The sequence below is a fragment of the Triticum aestivum genome, chromosome 5D (genome assembly GCF_018294505.1).
Source record: "Triticum aestivum cultivar Chinese Spring chromosome 5D, IWGSC CS RefSeq v2.1, whole genome shotgun sequence".
NCBI lineage: Eukaryota > Viridiplantae > Streptophyta > Magnoliopsida > Poales > Poaceae > Triticum > Triticum aestivum.
In genome coordinates, this window is record NC_057808.1 from 17954594 (window position 1) to 17976388 (window position 21795).

Sequence of the window (21795 nt, forward strand, 5' to 3'; positions counted from 1 at the left end):
GCATGTTAAAATATGATGTGTAGCTCTATTTTAATTCCCTTTATTTGTTTTTGTGAGGAAGCTGGATTTTCGTTTAATCAGCTGCAACCAACTAGAACTTGCTCGTTGTACGAGAATCACAACTTGCATATGCGAGTGCCAGCACTGATGTTTTCTGTAACCCCTAATCCAGTGATAATCCATAACTAGAGGTTCATGTATAGGCTACCTGCAAAGATATGCATCGTCTGATATCACAAGCGCTCCAAAGTGACATGTGAAACAAATGACTCATCCGTAGTCTACTAGAGTACATTGTTTGGAACTTCCCGATGCCTTTCATGCCTAACAATGACAGAGTAGCTAAGCAAAGAATTGACTGAGAAATTGCTTGAGTGTAGTGAGTGGCATGGAGGAGCAAGCGTCCCTAATATAGTCGGCAAGGGTAGGAAGATGTCTTCTGGATGCTCATGGGGAAATGGACAATATCTATGCATCTTTTTTATATGCAAGTATACTGCACATTGTGTGTCAGAAAGCCATGTACTCTCTCCGTTTTAAATATTTGTTTTTTTAGACATTTCAACAAATGATTACATACGGAGCAAAATGAGTGAATCTACACTCTAAAATATGTCTACATACATCCGTATGTGGTAGTCATTTGAAATGTCTAGAAAGACAAATATTTAGGAACGGAGGGAGTATTACATTCATTATCTAATCACCCGACTTTAAAGCTTCTTTAGACTTTAGCTATACGATGAGCAACCGCGTTACCCTGTCGCCCAGCAAAAGAAGCTTGAATCCATGGAAAGAAGAGACAATCGCTTCTTTCATCTCACACAAAATGTTGTATCCTTGAGACTTCTCCGAGTTGGATTCCCCAAAATTCTTCATCTTGTCGGTCCATTTCTAGTATCACGTGTTGCATGGACTTGGACGACGCAAGAAGCAAAGCATCTCAACAGGCTACTACTAGTAGTTCAGCTGAAAACGGATCAATAATGTGGTCATAGAAGCCTCCCGTCGCTGTGAGAAAAACACCTCCATGGCCACGAGCTACCATCCCAACACTTGCACTTTGGCTGGCAACATCAATGGAACCATCAGAGTTTAATTTTAGCTACCCTTCATCAGGTGGAGCCCACTTGATCTCGTGTACCGGTGGAGCACTTCTTTCACGCAAAGGAAGGCCTAGCGCCCCGACAATCTCATCTATCATAAGTATGGATTGCTGCAGCTGGTATTGAACCTCTCCATGGGTGTAATTATTCCTCGAGTGCCAAATCGCCCACATGAAAGTAACCATAATCGCATAATTCTCCTTTGGAACCATCAAATGGATATCATGTGGTAAAGAACTCTGCCCCATGTTCACAAAGCGGGCCAGAAAGTGCCATCTCTAATATGGCGCTGGTGCAACTCACCGTGGCTTGGCAATAGACCCTTGACCACTCTGCACCAGAAAACACGGATTTTGGGTAGGAAAGAGCTCTCCACACGCTTTCACTACCAATGGAACCTTCCATGTTCATGACTTCTTTGTACGCTGATCTTACTGAGAATCGGAAAGGTGCCATAGCACCCGGGCGCCCCGACACCCCCTAATCTGGTGCCCACTCCTTGACTTTTTCCTTGTTTCTCTTTTCCACATAGGCAAAAATGCCACGTAAGCGGGCTTATAGCTCATCATTGTACTTGCTCGTAGGCTGCATCCACATGGCTCCACGTTCCTCTCACCATTGGTGCTGCATGCGCTACCCCAACAAGCCAACATGCAGAATTTTTTTGAAGGACTCAGATTATTGAACATATAAAGACTGCTAGAGTACCCGCCCTCCCAAAGCCATCCCTGTTTCAAATGATTCCTGTACGCTCGATCTGCCTCGCTGGCTCATATTTACGGCGCTGTAAAAAATCCAGCCACTCGTTCATCTGCACGTTGTGCTCTCCTGCTTAAGTGAATGATTGGTGGGCCTCCTTTTCTCATGGGCCCAGTTTTGCGGTGTGTCTCGCGTGTACCCTGCGTGCGAAAAGAGGGGATCCACAGAGAGCGTGGGGTTCGCACGGTAAAACCTAGCCACCAATCCCCTCGAGCCATGCGTCCTCTCCTCTCCCTCCCCTCCCCTTCTCTCGCCGCCATCGCCCGTCGCTGGAGCCCTGCGTCCCCTCCTCCCCCTCCCCTCCACTTCTCTCGTCGCCGTCATGCGTCGCTTTCTTCGCCCGATGGCGGCGGCATTGGCAGCGACCTGCACGCCAAGGGCGATGGCGGTGGTGTTAGATCTGATGCAGCGCCATGGAGAGAGGAAAGGAAAGAGAGGAGGGAGAAAGAGAGAGGAAAAAGGAGATGGAGGTGCATTGGCTGACGGGAGAGGGTCATTGGCCTGGAAGGACGCGGACAGCAGCAGCTTGGACCAACAGCGTCCTGGCCGTGCCTTGCCGATGAGCGGCATGCATGGTGCACCAGGGGGTAGTCACGGCTTTGGGAGTTGCGCATCGAGCGACGACGACCACATCTGCCTCCATCACCAAGGTGAGCTTCAACCCCCCCCCCCCCCCCCCCTCTCTCTCTCTCTCCGTGACGGATTTGTTGGTGAGGTGTTCCACGGTGAGGTATGAAGAGACGATGTCCCATTTTGTGCATAAAAATAGTTTTTTCTTTCTTCATGTGATTATTTTGGGATCTAGTTCTATGCAGCCACTTTTCTAGATTAACTTCAGAAAATTGTGGCAGCAATTGATTGAATGGTTGAAGCATTAGTCAAATTGGTTCATATGCTTTGAATAAAATTGTGTTCATAGATCATGTTATGCACTTTGAATGAAATTGTGTTCAATATACTACGCGTGCAACTGCAGCAAGCTGAAGACGCGGCCCTCCATCTGTGGCAGCGACGAGCGGCAGTCAGCACGAGGTCGGGGTGGAGGGTCATGAGCACCAGCAGGCGCGTCGAGGGGCACCAGGAGGCACCATGGTCACTGTGGGAGCACCCCAAACCCGAAGGCCATCACCAGCCGCTACTTAGGTGAGCAAATCCATTCTCCTATCGGATTCAGATATCTTTGGGTAGTCAAGGTAAATCCTTTATGCTTGAGGGTACCGTAAACAGGCTATTGATTGAATGAAACTTGTGGTTGGCTGCTATTGTGTTGTTTGATGTTTGGTTCAGAGGAAAAATTGCATTTATTTATATAAAAGGTACTTAGTAAAATTCAGTCTGATTTAATCATCACTCAGCTTCAGGGTTATGTATCTCTGTACGTATAGATTTTCATGTTTAGAGAAAAACCTGTATGTCAAAACAAGATGCCACGGTGAATTAATCTACATCAAGATAGCATCATGTTCTCATCAAAAAAGGAGTTAAAGTTTCAGCCATGATTGAGACCGGTTTAAAATGAAGTAATGCTAAAAGGAATAATTAATTGGATATATATGCAACACACTGCGAGATCGGCGGTCAAGGCCACTTTCACGGCTTCAGGGGACCACCAACGGTCACCAAGGTGGCGGCGTCCGTGTAGGAGAGAGAGAAGATGAGGAGAGAGAGAAGGAAGGAGAGGAGGGCCAAAGAGAGGTCAATGGAGAGGGAGGTGCAGTGCCGTGAGAAGAATACAATGGGGCGCGGTCTTCTGGAGGTGCATCAGGTCCATGCCAAGGGCCTCTCGGGCAGTGATTTCCTCCGTGAGTATTCCACTGCACCCACGCCTTCCGTTGAATCTGGGGAAGAGAATTCATCACCACCACCATGCATGTTCTTGGCTTGGCTTGGGTTCGTCTGCTGATGGAGATAGATTTGATTTTACCTGTACTTGCAGGGAAGATAGACTCATAGGTGGTCGTGCAGTCCCGGAGCCAGGAGCGCAAGGGCAGCACGGCCCGAGGTCAGTGCTTCCACAGCTCTCTGGTTTTTTATTTCGTTACTCATCTATGTTCAAAGTGACTGAAATGTATGCCTTGGTGTGCACTGTTCAATTCTGCAGGCAATTTCTTGCCATTGGCGCCATTATGGCCATTATTTCCTATGCAAGCGGAATAATATGCCATGGAAGCATTTATTTCCCCCTCTAATTAAGCATTGCAACGGTGAAACGTTAGCTATTGCTGATTATAAACTTGGAAATGCTATAAAAGAGAAGCTGGTTAGTTAGGTTCCTTAGTTGCGTTGTTCATGTAGAATTCTTGATGCATTTGAGACGGTGGAAATGAGAGAAGCTGGAGCGTAGCACTGACCGTGACTGTGATTGCTACAGGTAATATGTTAGGAGTTTCTCATGTTTATTCGCCACTTTTTAGTTTTCTAAATCTTTTTTTGTGATGTCGGAGAGCTATTGTGTGTCAGACTGTTGTCATTAACATGGGACAAGCTTATTATTTATTATGTTTGGGTCTAAAGTTCTATAAACAGATCGGATCGACGGGTGTACCAAATTCCTCTTAATCAAAGCACCACTTTGAACTCAATGAACTAGGCAACAGTACATCCTTGTATTGCGGTCTCTGATGCAAGATGAACCATAGATTGTAGCCAAGGCATCAACCATGTCTACTGTGTTTGCTTTTCTCTGATACAATTTCACATTTGATTCGATGGTTTTACATCATGGTGCAGGCGTCCTTCCCAAATCATTACCATGTTTATCGACAATTTGTTGTTTGCGTTATTTGTCTGAACCGGTAAAAAGCTAGAAATATCTTTCCATTACCATAAATGCATCCTTCCTTTTTATGTACTGGAGTTTTCTTTAGGCCATTGTACAAAATAGGCGCCAATGCAGTTATGGAGAGTACACTTGCAATGATGATTCTATCTTCTTTAATATCTACTTGACGATTTTGAAAGTTCAATTAGATATGTTCCGTGCACTGATTTTTGTAGACTGTTTAGATATATACCAAAACACAACTTCTAGAATTCGAAGTTAATTGTATTTGCTTTGTTTTGGCAGCTCTAAGCGATAGACGGAGGTCTCAACTGGCTGGGAAGATTTGACAAGAGATGTGGAGATGGGGCACGGGGAGGGGAGGGCGAGGCGCCCTGGAGACCCCGGTTGTGGCGCAGTGCGACGAGGCAGGCGTGGGACTCGCGGTGGCGGGCGGCCTCGTGCTGGAGCTGGTCCTGGCGGGCGGCCTCAGCCTCGTGCTGGAGCTGGTCCTGGCGGGCGGCCTCGGCCTCGTCCACACGGACATCTCCTGGTTGTCGAACTGGTTGAGGTTGCAGCTCTTCTTCTCTGTATCAGTGTCACTGTCGTTTTTTCTTTTGCATGCGTCGCTTCAGCCGGCTTTGCTTTCCATGTCCTCGTGCTCTTCGATTTTCTTGTTCTCACTTCTCTTTATCTTGTTGCTGCAGGGTCATCCAACTTCTTGTTTATATATCAGGCTACTGTTTGATAAAATGTAAGATATTTCTTGCTCGTCTGCTGTTTGATAAAATGTCTCTGAGCTGAAATGTTTGTTTGTTGCTTCTTTCTCTTCCTGTCTAGGTTTCCTGACGTCCGGACCAGTCATACTTATGCAAGGTTAGATGTGTTCTTATTGATGCACTTCATTGCTTCTTGCTACATGCTTTGTTTGCTTTGTTTCATGGCCTACCACTTGTTCTTGTCTGGTGAGATTATGGTGCGCCTTGTCTTTTTCTAATGCTGTCAGCCTTTGTCTCCTTATTAGCCTGTTAAATTATGTATATGGGTTCAGTATAAGCAAGCTAAGTGGGTTATGCAGGCTACTGTGTAAAATGTGCATGCATAACCGCCTATAAAGGGGTCCAGTATATCATCCAAAGAGCAGCAGCAAATGCTTATTATATTCCATTAAAGCAGATTAGAAGATTGTTTAGTTTGGGTAATTTTATTAATTGCTTTTTTTCTCCTAACTGACCGAACTGGATTTATCCAAAAAAACGAGCAGGCTTGATTAGCTTAGAGAAGAGAATTTTTTAAAACGATGTGGTTATAGAGTTGTGCTCGGTTTGCTTCTTTTGGTCATTCTTGATATAAGCAATTGGGTAGCGTTGTTGTTTACTCATATAAGAAATGGATTGCTGGGAATGAGTTTATCAGAGCCTACTGGAATGCACGCCCTATGTCCCTGTTTTCGTCTCTGTAGCTAAACTTGAGAATTGTACACTTTGGTACATAAAGTTAGTTGCTGAGTTTACATGCAGTTATGAAAGTTAGAGCACATACATGCTTGATTTTACTTCCTTTAATACAGGGCATTCTATAATTACTAAGAACTGATTTGTTGAAGTGTGCCTCCCTATTTTGTCCAGATAACTACTTCAGGTTAGGCGGGAGAAATAAAAAGGGTAACCATAGATATATGGTCTAGCATCACGAGGTTCAAGTTCCTGCTGTTGATCAACCGTTGCTTCGGTCGAGGTGGCTTATGCTTGATTATTTTCTTCTTTGTATTTTTGTTCATGGCCTACACTGGTGTTATCATCTATTCTGTTACAAAAATTTCAATGGCTTAGTTTCATGTCCCAGGTACCTTCGGACAGGACAATAATGTATGTATTTACCTATGGTTATTGTTTCCTATAAGAAACATGAGCATCTCACCTTGGTTTCCCCTGTATCTGACTTGGGACAATTTTATGTGAGATTTGTTTTGCATTTTCTGTGTGTGTGGATGCTTAAGCTTAAGCTTTTGTTATTTGGTTCAGTTAGAGATTAAAAAAGACTGAAATTATGGGCTCGCAGCGAGGATTGATGTGTCCAACCTGCACAAGAATGCCAAGAAGTCCTTCTCGAAGACGTAAGCCACAACACATGTTTCTGCGATGATTTCCTTCGGTTGGATTTCATGGATTTAGGTGTTGAAAAATTATGGGCTGTGGATGCAGGATTAAGGACATGTACCTGCACTACAACGAGAGATCTGGGCTGCCTTTTTGTGGCTTCCAAACTTGAAATGTTTGTTTGGAAGTTAGTTTAGTTTTTTATTATGGATTCACAGCTTCTCGCATGTACCATCCTCTCAGACCTTTAGATTTCCAAAGAAACTAAATAAAGATATCGTGGTATGGTCTCAATAGTACAACTTGAAGCTTTCCATGCTTTATATTTTCTCTAATATTTGCTCTGGAAGAATCATGTATCTATGTTAGATCCCGTGAGAAAAGGCGGCTTCCAACAGAGGATGCGGGAGTGTTGGTCACATTTGGTTTTCGACTTGAGTGTCTAAATATTCTCACCATACTTGGCTCCCTCTCGGCCTTTGCGCCATTGACGCAACGAGTCATCTAGTTTATGTAAAGAGCTATGTGGCCTCTCCTATATCCCTCGGTGGAACAACATTTGTGTGAAATACTAGAGTAGGCGCAGCTCACAAAAGATCCTAGTGAATAGTATAAGGTAAATAGCTTTTTTTTATTTTGCTCCTGTTACTTGAGACACAGGCACGCTACCAGTCTAGCCATTCCTTGTTTCTTTTTTATGACACTTCTCCTTTCCCACTGTTCCTCGGTTACTAGAGAGAAAAGTCAGAAAAGAGAGGGTTGCGGAATCTGCTACAGTGCCTCGGTTACTAGGAGGAATCAACATACGAGGCACACGGGCAGACTAGGCCAAGCTAATCAAATGCTCGCTACAGTACCTGGTACATATCCCTAGGCACAGGAATCTGGACCTATGGTGCTGATAAGGGGTGCCTAGACACCCGGTGCTGAAAATCCACTCTCCACCGAGAATACACCATTCTTCCCCATGCCCATGCCCAGATGTCATCACGCACATCCGACACCCATGACAGGATCAAATAAATAAGCAACCAAATGTACCCAAAAACCCACAGGAGTGGACGAGCTCGCATGCTCCCAGAATCGCTATGCACTCGTCCTTCCTGGGATACGAGCCGTGGCAGGTATTTGTCAGACGTATATTATGTATGAAATGGGTATTGGGCTTTGCAGTGGAGGATGGGTCCCACAGGCTTAACGGAAGGAGCCATGCAAAAAAAAGGCTTAATAAGGTGGGTGCGGGAGGTGTAGCCCGATCCACAAATGCCTTGTTGGGTGCTTGAAGCAAACCCCATCCGGGGATATCAGATCCGTTCATAGGGGAGACTTTGGCGCTGTGTGATGGAGTTATCTTTGCTAATCTGCGTGGCTTCTCCCATGTGATCATGGAAACAGACTGCCTGGAGATTGTTAATCTCTGGAACACTCGTCATAATAGCCTTTCTGTTGTGGCACCTTTACTTTTAGAAATTGGAGAGCTAGCTTCCTCTTTTTCTTCTTTTGTTATTCAACATGTAATCAGATCAGCCAATGTACCGGCCCACCTTTATGCAAAATATGCATGCACATTGTTGGTCACCGAAAGTTGGACTGGATCTAGACCCTCTTTCCTACTCACTAGCCTTATGGCTGATGATGCTAGGAGCTCTTTCGTTGAATAAAGCTCTCAATTGGTACCCAAAAAAAAAGACTTAACGGAAGGAGGTGTCACGTCAGATACCATCGGAACGGCTCACACCCCACACGGTACGTAACGCCCGGACATGTGCGACGCGGCATCTGGCATCTGGCAAAAAGAAACGTGCGACGCGGTGTCTGGCACACCGCGATGGCCGACGCAAACCAGCCTAAAATCTGGGTGCTCAGCCAATCGTCCCCTACCCGGACTATGTAAAGGAGCGTCGTCACGTACGTCGCACGAGTTCACGGATAGAACGCCGGCCACCGTTTCTAAGTGCAGCTTGATCTCAACCCCAACTTCATCACGGATGTCATGCTGGATCTGTAAGTTTTTGTCGCGCCCTGAAAATTTTGCAGCCGCCAGCTGGTGGATGCAATTTCTGTAGGTGGCAGGAAGCGTACGCTGCACCATCGTCCACCGTTGACACAGATCCAGCCGGCGGCGCAGTAGCTCGCCGATCAAGTTCAAGCCGCGCCGCAGCCAGTGGCAGCGTTCCCGTCGCGCCACTGGACAGTACCGTGCTTTCATCTTCCTCAACCAACTTCGATGGATCTACGTATGTTTGCCGTGCCGGCTGGTGATAGGCACCGGCGAACCATAGCCGTGGATGCTGCCTCCATCAATTTGGTCGTCTCTGTCGCGAACCTGGTCGTCTGTGTCGCAGTCCTTGGCTCGTGGTTGCTGCTGTAGTCATACCAAGGTTTTGGTTACCAGTCGAAATTTCGAGATTTCCCATGGTTACCGCGTATTTCCGTGCCCCTGGTAAATCCACGTACCAAGCAAAAAATACCAGTTTTTTAATTTTTTGAATTTAAACACTCGATTTATAGTAAAGTACGTAGAATCTAATTAATGCCATGAGAATTGGTTCTGGCGTGTTGGTACTAACCTAGTTCCTGTTTTGAGAGGTCTCTGATTCAAATGTTCGTTCATTAACTTATTTGAATTCATAATTCAACTATGAAATTCGTTCAAAATATTCTCGGTATTTATCGGTATTTCTCGGTAACCGTGGTAACCGCGTTTACCAGTTCCCCTCGGTAAAAATGCCTCATTCGGTAACCAAAACCTTGAGTCATACCAGTGATTTGATTATATTGCAATTCATCAGTGGTAGCGGTGGAAAAAGTGTTTGGTGATCTGAGTGGTTTAGCCCAGTTTCCTTTTGCCGGTAGTGGTGAAGGTGTTTTAGGAGCGGTAAAAGCGTAACCTCATCCGAAGCTCGGATGAGCTAGGGCTATTCTAGTTAGTGTGCCGGCCTGTAATTTGACCCGATCCTAATGAGAATGAAATCATGTCTGCAATAACATTCCTATGGGACGCAAATTCAATCCAAAATGAAATCATGTTTGTGATACCTTTTTCGATTTGCTAATTCTTATTGAGATGAAAATTAGCTAAGTCACATCTAATTCCCTGGTCGGTGATATATGTTTCAAGATTTGTGCTTGCTCAACCCACTAGCTCTCACGTCGCTTAGAGCATCTCTAGCAGACCCCGTAAAAGGGCCGAACCCGTATAATTCCAGTGAGTATACGGGTTCGGCCTGTTTTTCTTGCCAGAACAGACTCCGTATCCCGGGCCCGGCCCATAAAAAGTTTGCCGTGGCCTGGAAAAAGACCCTCTCCACCGCTATTTATGCGGTTTCACCACTCGGATACGGGTCAAACCCTATCCGCCGCTCCGCCGCAATTCCCCTCCCCCTCCGCCCCAATTTCTCGGCGCCGGCGAGTCTAAAAAAAGCCCTAGCGACCCTTCCGACCCATGGACGGCTACGGAAGCGGTGGGGATGACGCGGAGCGCCGACGCCGCCGCACGCAAGCGGGGCGCGCGGAAGAGGCGCAACTATGGGAGCCGGCCGCCGCCGGTGTTCGAACGCCGGGAGCTTGACGAGTACGAGCACGAGCTCGCGGTCCGCCAACGCGCCTTCTCCGGCTCCTCTGCCGCGGGGAGCTCGTCCGCGAGTGCATCGAGCTCATGGCTCACTCCGGTCAAGATAGAGCCAGAGGAGCTCGGGCCGCTCATCATCAAGCTCGAGGCCGACGCGGACCCGCCGCATCGAGGCATCATTGGCCCAGAAGACTACCTCCCCCCATGGCAGGAGGACCAGCTCGAGCGCGCCATCATCGAGCGCTCGGCGAGGGAGGATGAGGAGGCCGACGCGCGCCGCCGCCGCGAGGTCGAGATCGAGGAGATCTTCCTCGAGCAGGACGCCGCGGTGTCGCAGACGCACACGTCCAAGGAGGCGTACCTGCGCGTCATGAAGGCCAAGCAGGCCAAGGTCTAGATCGACCTCGACTCCGCCGAGGACTGAGCTCCTCCGCCGCGTCGTCGCTGCCACACCCATCGATTTTGGTAGCCTCGGCTTGGGTATGCTGCACGGCCCGCAGACCCCCCCCCCCCCATGTAGTACTATGATGTAGTATGATGAACAACTATCTATGCTGTAGTATGATGATCAACTATGTATGATGAATGTCGTTGCAAGTTTCTCCCAGGAATGTTTTTTCTTCAAATTTAAAGTTTCATATACTGGGTCTGATATGCAGCGCACAAATTTGCCCCACAAATCTGATCGGCGGCGAACTATAAACGTGTTTTCCCGGTTCGACTTTTACGGGGTCTGCTAGAGATGCTCTTACATCGCTAGCTACTCAAGTCAGCTGCTCGGGTCGTCATTTTTAATATAATAAACTTCAAGAAATAGATAACACTGTTTACGAATTCAAAAAAAGTTCACAATTTCAAATATTTGTGAATTAAAAAATGTTTATGTATCAAAAAATGTTCGTGGATTCAACAATTGTTCATGAATTTTAAAAACAATCATGGTTTCAATAAATATTAGCAAATTTTTGAAAAAGTTCGTTCATTTGAAAAAATAGTTCTTGTCTATTATTTTGGTATTTTTTAAAATGGTGAAAGGATCGAGATGGACCTAAAGGGGGGTGAATAGGTACAATTACAAATTTTAATTATTACTTAGCAATTTTAGGCAATAATGCGGAATATGAGGGTGAGCCTAACAATTGCAAGTGTAGTACTAAGTGCTAAGCAAGATAAGAAAGTAACACAAGTATGTAAGTAAGAAAGCACAATATGATATAAGTAAGTGCTAAGAGACAAGTAACCACAAGTAGAGAGTTAGGGTTAGGAATAACCGCAACTCCGGGAGACGAGGATGTATGCCGATGTTCACTTCCTTGGAGGGAAGCTACGTTACCGTTAGAGAGGTGGATGTTACCACGAAGGCACACCAACGCCACGAAGGCTCACCCTATTCTCCCTTCGAGACAACACCACGGAGGCGTTTCTCAACCACTAGTGGTAGACCTTGGGGTGGTCTCCAAACCCTCACAAACTTTTCCGGGGGTAATCACAATGGTCGATTCCTCTCCGAAAGACTCCTACCGCCTAGGAGTCTCCAACCTCCAAGAGTAACAAGAACGATGGGGAAAAGCTCAAGACTTGCTCAAATCACGAATTCCTTTGGTGCAAAGAAGGGGAAGGAGTGGATCTATCACTTGATCGGACAACTTCTCTCAAATGCTCTCAAATCCCTTGGGGATCTAAGATTTGGTGTGGAGGAGTGAGAGGGAGTGAAATATGTTCTAGGGTTTTGATACGTCTCCGTCGTATATACTTTTCCAAACACTTTTGCCCTTGTTTTGGACTCTAACTTGCATGATTTGAATGGAACTAACCCGGACTGACGCTGTTTTCAGCAGAATTGTCATGGTGTTATTTATGTGCAGAAACAAAAGTTCTCGGAATGACCTGAAACTCCACGGAGATTATTTTTGGAAATAATAAAAAATACTGGCGAAAGAATCAAGGCCAGGGGGGCCCACACCCTTTCCACGAGGGAGGGGGGCGCGCCCCCTGCCTCGTGGGCCCCCTGAAGCTCCACCGACCTCAACTCCAACTCTATATATTCGTGTTCGGGGAGAGAAAAATCAGAGAGAAAGATTCATCGCGTTTTACGATACGCAGCCGCCACCAAGCCCTAATCTCTCTCGGGAGGGCTGATCTGGATTCCGTTCGGGGCTCCAGAGAGGGGAATCCATCGCCATCGTCATCATCAACCATCCTCCATCACCAATTTCATGATGCTCACCGCCGTGCGTGAGTATTTCCATCGTAGGCTTGCTGGACGGTGATGGGTTGGATGAGATTTATCATGTAATCGAGTTAGTTTCGTTAGGGTTTGATCCCTAGTATCCACTATGTTCTGAGATTGATGTTGCTATGACTTTGCTATGCTTAATGCTTGTCACTAGGGCCCGAGTGCCATGATTTCAGATCTGAACCTATTATGTTTTCATGAATATATGTGAGTTCTTGATCCTATCTTGCAAGTCTATAGTCACCTACTATGTGTTATGATCCGGCAACCCCGAAGTGACAATAATCGGGACCACTCCCGGTGATGACCATAGTTTGAGGAGTTCATGTATTCACTATGTGTTAATGCTTTGGTCCGGTACTCTATTAAAAGGAGGCCTTAATATCCCTTAGTTTCCATTAGGACCCCGCTGCCACGGGAGGGTAGGACAAAAGATGTCATGCAAGTTCTTTTCCATAAGCACGTATGACTATATTCGGAATACATGCCTACATTACATTGATGAATTGGAGCTAGTCTGTGTCACCCTATGTTATGACTGTTACATGATGAACCACATCCGGCATAACTCTCCATCACCGATCCAATGCCTACGAGTTTTTCACATATTGTTCTCCACTTATTTATTTTTTCGTTGCTACTGTTACAATCACTACAAAACCCAAAAATATTACTTTTGCTACCGTTACCGTTACTTCCATATTACTTTGCTACTAAACACTTTGCTGCAGATACTAAGTTATCCAGGTGTGGTTGAATTGACAACTCAACTGCTAATACTTGAGAATATTCTTTGGCTCCCCTTGTGTTGAATCAATAAATTTGGGTTGAATACTCTACCCTCGAAAACTGTTGCGATCCCCTATACTTGTGGGTTATCAAGAATATTTTCTGGCGCCGTTGCCAGGGAGCATAGCTCTATTCTTTGAGTCACTTGGGATTTATATCTGCTGGTCACTATGAAGAACTTGAAAGACACAAAAACAAAAATTAATCCCTCAACTACGAGGGGAGGTAAGGAACTGCCATCTAGCTCTGCACTTGATTCACCTTCTGTTTTGAGTAAGCTTGCGACACCTAAACCTGCTTCTGCTATTAATTCTGATATGTCGCATGTTATTGATGATGCCACATCTACTATGCATGATGCTTATGATGAAACTACTTCTATGCTTGATAGTACTGTGCCACTTGGTGAATTTCTTGATGAACAACTTGCTAGGGCTAGAGAGAATGAAATTATTGAAACTGATAATATTGATGAAAGTGATGATGAAGACTCTCCCCTAAGTATGAATTGCATGTAGTGCCTGAGGGCTATGTTATGGATGAAGAAACTGCTAGAGACTTTCTTGCTTGCAATGATAGAAGTGATCTTAAGAAATTATTAGCTAAGCTTAAACAAAAAACTCTGAATGCTAGAATGAAATATGATCCTGCTTATGCTACTTCACCTATCTTTGTTACTGATAAGGATTATGAATTCTCCATTGATCCTGATATAATTACTTTGGTTGAATCTGATCCTTTCTATGGCTATGAATCTGAAACTGTTGTGGCACATCTTACTAAATTAAATGATATAGCCACCCTGTTCACTAATGATGAGAAAACTCGCTACTATTATATCCTTAAAATATTTCCGTTCTCATTAAAGGGTGATGCTAAGATATGGTTTAATTCCCTTGATCCTGGTTGTGTGCATAGTCCCCAAGATATGATTTATTACTTCTCTGCTAAATATTTCCCTGCTCATAAGAACCAAGCTGCTTTAAGGGAAATATATAATTTTGTGCAAATTGAAGAAGAGAGTCTCCCACAAGCTTGGGGGAGGCTTCTCCAATTACTTAATGCTTTGCCTGATCATCCTCTTAAGAAAAATGAAATACTTGATATCTTTTATAATGGACTAACCGATGCTTCCAGAGACCACCTGGACAGTTGTGCTGGTTGTGTTTTCAGGGAAAGAACACCATATGAAGCTGAAATTCTATTGAATACTATGTTGACAAATGAAAATAATTGGACACTTCCTGAACCAACTCCTAATCCAACTCTGAAGAAGAGGGGTGTTCTATTTCTCAGTCCTGAGGATATGCAAGAGGCAAAGAAATCTATGAAAGAAAAGGGTATTAAAGCTGAAGATGTTAAGAATTTACCTCCTATTGAAGAAATACATGGTCTTGCTTTACCGCCTGTTGAAGAAATATATGATCTTAATTCATCACCTATGGAAGAAACACATGGTCTTGATAACCCGACACAGGTAGTGAAGGTAAATTCTCTCTATAGATATGATAAAGCTGAAATCCCTCCTACTAAGTTTGCTAGCCAATGTTTGGATGAGTTTGATAACTTTATGGTTAAACAAGAAAATTTTAATGCTTATTTTGGTAGACAATTAAAACAAAATGCTTATATGATTGAACACTTGGGTGATTATATGTCTAGAGTTAAAGGTGAACTTAAACTCATTAGTAAACATGCTTCTATGGTCACCACTCAAGTAGAACAAGTACTTAAAGCTCAGAATGATTTGCTCAATGAATTAAATAGTAAGAATAATGACTTTGCTGTTAGAGTTGCAACTAGAGGGGGTAAAGTGACTCAGGAACCTTTGTATCCTGAGGGCCACCCTAAGAGAATTGAGCAAGATTCTCAGAGAAATAATACATATGCACCTAGTCCCTCTAAAAAGAAGAAAAAGAAAAATGATAGGACTTTGCATGCTTCTAGTGAACCTGTTGTTGACACACCTGAGAATCCCAATGATATTTCTATTTCTGATGCTGAAACACAATCTGGTAATGAACATGAACCTAGTGATAATGTTAATGATGATGTTCATGTTGATGCTCAACCTAGCAATGACAATGATGTAGAGATTGAACCTGTTGTTGATCTTGATAACCCACAATCAAAGAATCAACGTTATGATAAGAGAGATTTTGTTGCTAGGAAACACGGTAAAGAAAGAGAACCATGGGTTCAGAAACCCATGCCTTTTCCTCCCAAACCATCCAAGAAAAAGGATGACGAGGATTTTGAGCGCTTTGCTGAAATGATTAGACCTATCTTTTTGCGTATGCGTTTAACTGATGTGCTCAAAATGAATCCTTATGCTAAGTATATGAAAGAGATTGTTACAAATAAAATAAAGATACCGGAAGCTGAAATTTCCACCATGCTTGCTAATTACACTTTCAAGGGTGGAATACCTAAGAAACTAGGAGATCCAGGAGTACCAACTATACCATGCTCCATTAAAAGAAACTATGTTAAAACTGCTTTATGTGATCTTGGAGCCGGTGTTAGTGTTATGCCTCTCTCTTTATATCGTAGACTTGATTTGAATAAGTTGACACCTACTGAAATATCCTTGCAAATGGCTGATAAATCAACTGCCATGCCTGTCGGTATTTGTGAGGATGTGCCTGTTGTGGTTGCAAACGTTACTATTTTAACGGACTTTGTTATTCTTGATATTCCCGAGGATGATAGTATGTCTATTATTCTTGGAAGACCCTTTTTGAATACTGCAGGGGCTGTTATTGATTGCAACAAAGGCAATGTCACTTTTCATGTTAATGGTAATGAGCATACGGTACACTTTCCGAGGAAACAACCTCAAGTCCACAGTATCAATTCTGTTGGAAAAATTCCATCGATTATTTTTGGAGATTTTGAATTTCCTCTTCCTACTGCCAAGAAGAAATATGATATTCTTATTATTGGGGACGTGCATATCCCCGTTGAGGTAACATAGTGTTATTCAAAATTTCTCCGGTTCCATGTTATTCGGAATGAGTTTGTTAACAAGACTTGATCAACCTTGTTAGTGGATTCCTTTTGATGAGCATGAGATGGATGAAGCTAGAAGGCACAACCTTCTGTACCCTCCTTTTACTTTCTGTTATTTAGTTGAAATAAAGCAAACATAGTATTTTCTGTTAGTTTTCTGAATTATCCGTGCAATATAAAAATACCCCAAAAATAAAAGTTCTCCAAATGCCCTGCCAATTTAATATGATTTTTCTGGAATATTTGAGAATATTTGGCACTGAGAACACAGCAAGGGGAGCAAGCACCTGGGCACGAGGGTCCAGGGTGCACCCACCCCCCCTGGGCGCGCCCCCCTGCCTCGTGGGCCCACGGTGGCTCCCCTCCACTTATTCCTGCACCCACACACTTCTTCTTCCTCCCAAAAAAAATCACCATCCAGCTCAAGCACGAGTTCTAGCTCATTTTGTTGCGATTTTCGATCTCCTTGCGCAAAGCACCTCTCACAAAACTGCTTTGGGGGATTGTTCCTTGGTATGTGACTCCTCCATTGGTCCAATTAGTTTTTGTTCTAGTGCTTTATTTATTGCAAATTTGTGCTGCCTAGGTGACCCTGTTCTTGAGCTTGCATGTCAAATTTATATGGTTCCAAGTAGTTCTAATGCATAATATAGACTCTAGGCACTTGTAGGAGTAGTTGCTATCAATTTTGTTGAGCTTGGTTCACTTTTATTTGAAGTTACTAAAAATTTCAGAAATTTTTCAGAGGAAGAAATATGTTTAGGAAAATGTACCAAGGTGGTCCTTCCAGGAAGCAAGGACCCAGGCTTGCAATGCGCGATGCTGATGATGAACCACCAAGGGACGCTCCAGTGCGGGCTTGTGAATGGACTTCAGAGGACTTCATGGATCAAGCAGGAATCAAGGAAGAATTTAACGCATATGTGCGTAACACTGATCTTGTGAGCTTCGAGGCAGATAAGTACCGTCAGTACCACTATCTCACTAGTTCCTTTGTGAGGAGGTTTGAATTTTCATCTTCACGCAATTCTCAAACTGTCCTGTTTGATCTTTATGAAAATTCTTATACTATGGACTTAGAGGATTTTACCACTGCTTGCAAACTTCCACAATGGGGTAGTACTAGTGAACCTCGCAAATCTGAATTTAGAGATTTTCTTGCTAGTATAACTATGGGGGAATCTAGAGACATAGCATAAGCTACCATAGGGAGCATTCATTTTCCTGCTATACATTATTTTGCTCTCTTCATAGGTAGGTGCATAAATGGTAAGGATGAAGCATGTCACATGTGTGTTCCTGACCTCAGTGTTCTCAGGAGTGCTGTGTTAGGGGATAAACATTATAATTTGGGAGCCATTGTTGCACGTAGGTTGCATAATAATAGATTTAATGGAGATTTCTTTGGTGGAATTTATGCAACCCGTTTAGCTAAAATTCTTGGTGTGACCATACGTGAGGATGATATTGAGTTGCCTCCTACTTACTTAGATTATGAGGCTATGGTTCGTCATCGTTTTGTTGAGAGGAACGATTAGTTCCTCCATTACCAACTAATCTTTGACAAACGACGCACCTATCACGTCGCTCTCCCTGCTGCTACCTTCTTTGACTTTCAGGCAAAGGGGAGATATTTCATAACCAGGGAGGAGGCGGCCGAGTATAAGAGGAGGGCTGAGATAGCTCGCCTCCAAGCTGCAGCCCACGATGCAATGACTGTTGCATCACAGTACGGCCCCAACTATAAATTTGGATATCCGCCAGGCCAGCCGTGGCAATAGACCAACTTAGGCCAAAAGCCTAAGCTTGGGGGAGTACGTATCTCTCACCGACGTTATATTCATGTTACACACTCATTGCTAGATGTTGGTGCTCATACTTTTTCACTGTAATATCCATGCTAGTTTATTTTCTTTTTCTTGCTTTCTTCTTGTGTGTTTGAAAAACTTTAAGAAAAAAATTAGTTGTAGCGTTTAGCTAGTTTACCTTTCATGTTGTAGTAGTAATAATTAAAAGAAAACCCAAAAATATTTCATGTTCTTCTTTTGCTTGTTGGGAGCTTTCCCGTGTAAATAGTTTTATTTCTTTTCTTTTCTTTGGGGGTCGATAGGAGAAGAGCATGATTAAATTGTTGAAGTGGCTCTTATATGCATTATTGTTGATTTAACCAAGAGCCCGTATTGCCTTGTCTTCTCCTGTTTATTGAATGCTTGCAGATTCCATCTTAGTCCAATGCACGTGCACTATTATTATTATTCACATCGTTCGGTCGTGCAAGTGAAGGGCAATAATGACGATATATGATTGACTGATTGAGACGAGAGAAGCTGGTATGAACTCGACCTCTCTTCCTTTTGTAAATATGATTAGTTCATCATTCCTGATTCAGTCTATTATGAATAAACATGTTTGCAATGATAATTAGAGATTATAGATACTTATGCCATGCTTAATTAGCTAGGAGCTTATAATGGTTTACCTTGCGTGCCAACATGCTATTAAAATGGTTGTGATGTGGTATGATAGGGTGGTATCCTCCTTTGAATGATTCGAGTGACTTGACTTGGCACATGTTCACGCATGTAGTTGAAACAAAATCAACATAGCCTTCATGATATTTATGTTCATGGTGGATTATATCCTACTCATGCTTGCACTCAATGTTTATTAATTTTAATGCATGTTCATGACTGTTGTCGATCTCTAGTTGGTCGCTTCCCAGTCTTTTGCTAGCCTTCACTTGTACTAAGCGGGAATACTGCTTGTGCATCCAATCCCTTAAACCCCAAAGTTATTCCATATGAGTCCACTATACCTTCCTATATGCGGTATCTACCTGCCGTTCCAAGTAAATTTGTATGTGCCAGACTCTAAACCTTCAAATGAAATTCTGTTTTGTATGCTCGAATAGCTCATGTATCAACTAGGGTTGTCTGTATCTTCCATGCTAGGTGGGTTATTCTCAAGAGGAGTGGACTCCGCTCCTCACTCACGAGAAAATGGCTGGTCACCGGGATGCCCAGTCCCATGCTTTAAGCAAATCAAATCAAAATAATTGCAAACAAAACTCCCCCGGGACTGTTGTTAGTTGGAGGCACTCGTTGTTTCGAGCAAGCCATGGATTGATGCTTGTTGGTGGAGGGGGAGTATAAACTTTACCATTCTGTTTGGGAACCGCCTATAATGTGTGTAGCATGGAAGATATCGCCATCTCTTGGTTGTTATGTTGACAATGAAAGTATGCCGCTCAAAATATTATTTATCTCTATTTCAAAATCGAGCTCTGGCACCTCTACAAATCCCTGCTTCCCTCTGCGAAGGGCCTATCTATTTACTTTTATGTTGAGTCATCACCCTCTTATTAAAAAGCACCAGCTGGAGAGCACCGCTGTCATTTGCATCCATTACTATTAATTTATATTGGGTATGACTATGACTGGATCTCTTTTACCATGAATTACAATGTTTAGTCAGTCCTTGATCTTTAAAGGTGCTCTGCATTTATGTTTTGCGGTCTCAGAAAGGGCTAGCGAGATACCATCTTATTATATCATATCATGATTGTTTTGAGAAAGTGTTGTCATCCGAGATTTATTATTATTGCTCGCTAGTTGATTATGCCATTGATATGAGTAAACATGAGACCTAAGTGTTATTGTGAATATGGTTAGTTCATAATATTTGCTGAAAACTTGAATGTTGGCTTTACATATTTACAACAAGAAGAGCAAACAGAGTTTGTAAAAGCTTTCTTTATCACTTTCAGTTTATCAACTGAATTGCTTGAGGACAAGCAAAGGTTTAAGCTTGGGGGAGTTGATACGTCTCCGTCGTATCTACTTTTCCAAACACTTTTGCCCTTGTTTTGGACTCTAACTTGCATGATTTGAATGGAACTAACCCGGACTGACGTTGTTTTCAGCAGAATTGCCATGGTGTTATTTATGTGCAGAAACAAAAGTTCTCGCAATGACCTGAAACTCCACGGAGATTATTTATGGAAATAATAAAAAATACTGGCGAAAGAATCAAGGCCAGGGGGCCCACACCCTTGCCACGAGGGTGGGGGCGCGCCCCCTGCCTCGTGGCCCCCCTGAAGCTCCACCGACCTCAACTCCAACTCTATATATTCGTGTTCGGGGAGAAAAAATCAGAGAAAAAGATTCATCGCGTTTTACGATACGGAACCGCCGCCAAGCCCTAATCTCTCTCGGGAGGGCTGATCTGGAGTCCGTTCGGGGCTCCGGAGAGGGGAATCCGTCGCCATTGTCATCATCAACCATCCTCCATCACCAATTTCATGATGCTCACCGTCGTGCGTGAGTAATTCCATCGTAGGCTTGCTGGACCGTGATGGGTTGGATGAGATTTATCATGTAATCGAGTTAGTTTTGTTAGGGTTTGATCCCTAGTATCCACTATGTTCTGAGATTGATGTTGCTATGACTTTGCTATGCTTAATGCTTGTCACTAGGGCCCGAGTGCCATGATTTCAGATCTGAACCTATTATGTTTTCATGAATATATGTGAGTTCTTGATCCTATCTTGCAAGTCTATAGTCACTTACTATGTGCTATGATCCGGCAACCCCGAAGTGACAATAATCGGGACCACTCCCGGTGATGACCATAGTTTGAGGAGTTCATGTATTCACTATGTGTTAATGCTTTGGTCCGGTACTCTATTAAAAGGAGGCCTTAATATCCCTTCGTTTCCATTAGGACCCCGCTGCCACGGGAGGGTAGGACAAAAGATGTCATGCAAGTTCTTTTCCATAAGCACGTATAACTATATTCGGAATACATGCCTACATTACATTAATGAATTGGAGCTAGTCCTGTGTCACCCTATGTTGTGACTGTTACATGATGAACCACATCCGGCATAATTCTCCATCATCGATCCAATGCCTACGAGCTTTTCACATATTGTTCTCCGCTTATTTATTTTTCCGTTGCTACTGTTACAATCACTACAAAACCCAAAAATATTACTTTTGCTACCGTTACTTCCATATTACTTTGCTACTAAACACTTTGCTGCAGATACTAAGTTAGCCAGGTGTGGTTGAATTGACAACTCAACTGCTAATACTTGAGAATATTCTTTGGCTCCCCTTGTGTCGAATCAATAAATTTGGGTTGAATACTCTACCCTCGAAAACTGTTGCGATCCCCAAAACTTGTGGGTTATCAGGTTTGTTCAAAGTGAATGGTCAACCCTCTCCCGTGGGGAAGAGGGGCTATATATAGTGTGAGCACAAATATGGTCGTTGTAGTGTAAGTGAATGGGCAGGCCGGACATCTGGGCTAGGGGCCGAACATCTGGCCTGGCAAGGTACGAGGAACAAAGCAGAAGCAGAATAGAAAACAGAGGGGCCGGACATCCGAGGGCCAAGCCCGGACATCCGGCGTATCAGGAAGGCCCGGACATCTGGCAGATGGCCGGACATCCGGCGCGA

At 43.8% G+C, this 21795-nt stretch overlaps 1 long non-coding RNA gene across 2 annotated transcripts; it reads left to right on the forward strand.

Annotated features, from left to right (window-relative positions):
- The first annotated feature begins 2069 nt into the window (after positions 1-2069).
- LOC123124121 (uncharacterized) lies at positions 2070-7050 on the forward strand. 2 transcript variants are annotated; one of them, XR_006460985.1, is made up of 10 exons: positions 2070-2515; positions 2842-3667; positions 3802-3867; positions 3967-4069; positions 4161-4236; positions 4933-5197; positions 5334-5380; positions 5467-5502; positions 6255-6742; positions 6831-7050. It is a non-coding gene; the product is annotated as an uncharacterized lncRNA (long non-coding RNA). The 2 variants fall into 2 exon arrangements; XR_006460984.1 differs by having other exon boundaries at positions 3967-4236.
- The last annotated feature ends 14745 nt before the right edge of the window (positions 7051-21795 follow it).